General features: G+C 33.1%; 1 long non-coding RNA gene across 1 annotated transcript; it reads left to right on the plus strand.

Moving 5' to 3' along the window:
* Window positions 1-577: 577 nt before the first annotated feature.
* Window positions 578-1047, plus strand: LOC122812769. The gene is made up of 2 exons (XR_006366551.1): window positions 578-868; window positions 972-1047. It is a non-coding gene; the product is annotated as an uncharacterized LOC122812769 (long non-coding RNA).
* The last annotated feature ends 647 nt before the right edge of the window (window positions 1048-1694 follow it).

A 1694-nucleotide genomic window follows, 5' to 3' on the forward strand; every position in this document is an offset into this window, starting at 1 on the left:
CTTGCTCTGTATGCTATTCTTCAGCAGACAGACTGTTGTCCATCCATACGGTACATGGCCCATTCTACCCTGCTTGACCTCTTACAGCTATGCAACATGCACACCACCATGAACACCCACAACAAAGGCTGTAATCTGTTATAGACACAGAAATGGAACATGGCTGGCACAACAGATTTATATCTCAAGGAATCCTTTACTTATTGAATCAACTTCCTATGCATGTCAAGCAATCCTAGACATGGTCTATATTCATTAATATTCTGAATGAATAGCCTGGAAATCATAAATTCTCTTTGGGGTATATAGTATGGTGCTTCTTGACCATGAAGTTTAACTCACTCAACAGTGCTTGGGCTTAGCTGGCTATGCTTATTAATGGTCTTTTGAACTGCATGCCTAGTACATACCTATGAACTTATCAACATATTTTTTATATATATATATATATATATATATATATATATATATATATATATATACACACACTTACCAATGTGCATGCTGCATATAGAATATACATGCAGACAGAAACAGTTTATTGATGAATGTATTTCTATAAGCCATCTCATTTGAATGTCATTATATGGTCATTAATATATAGTACTGACCACAACAATTATCATACTACAATGATTGTGATACAGATATCTTTGAATTGCAAATACCCTGCATGCCAACACTGACTGCATAGTTTAGCTTTACACACTGTGCTATTTTTCCTTTTAGAATACCCTCTACTGTGTTTTATGTCCTGTAAGAGTACCAACTATATACTTGCATAACAAGGTACCTGTAAACAAACATTTAATTGTTTACTTCAGCATGTAATGAAAACAACAAACAGATGTGTGCTGTACTCTCCAAGGTACCTTGAACTAAACTTAACCTCATTTTGAAATAATTTATTTTTCCCCCTTATTTCTTTATTTAACTGTTTGTTTAATTGTTTGTGTACTTATTAATTGCAGCTTGATAACCATGTAAATGGGAGGCTGACAGACCCTTTTGAGTTACAACCTGAGCTCCATGGTGCAAGAGATAAACCTAAAATTGTAAATAGAATAAAGAATCGTACCACTTTCATAAGGAATGTCAAACAGTTGGGTGAAATGCAGAAGCAGAATTCAAGCAAGATGATAGTTGAACGAACATAAAAAATGGAAATTAGGTCAAAATAGAACTACAATTTGCAGGCAAGAATGGCATTTTGCTCAGGCCTGAAATGTGTATGTATGTACATATGTAAAATGTTTAAATATAAATAAGCTGTTTAATAGAGTGGCTATGTTAAGTATATAAGTATCTCTACTGTTTGTTAGTTTTATGTGCAATGGTGCTGCTTGAACTAGTGAGTCTATTATAGAGGTTTTCAGTGTAGTGATTCATCAGCAGTTTTTCTTTTTGCAACAAAATATCAAACTTGATTTCACTTGTAATTTAGATTGTTTCATTTTTGACCTGCTACATCGAAAATATATGCCTCTGTCTACATATGATAGTTATGAAACAGTCAAATAAATAAAACTATGACTTCACATGGAATGTGTGTCTGCTTGCTTGTTTACTTTGTGTAAAATAAATGAAACTGAAATTTCACATGGAATATGTATGTCTCTCTACTTATTTATGTATGTATAAATTTGTACTGGCTAGTGATAATTAGGCACAAAAAGTCTGTCTAGTCTATAAGA

Source organism: Protopterus annectens, chromosome 10.part0, assembly GCF_019279795.1.
Source record: "Protopterus annectens isolate FY-2018-M chromosome 10.part0, PAN1.0, whole genome shotgun sequence".
NCBI classification, from domain to species: domain Eukaryota; kingdom Metazoa; phylum Chordata; order Ceratodontiformes; family Protopteridae; genus Protopterus; species Protopterus annectens.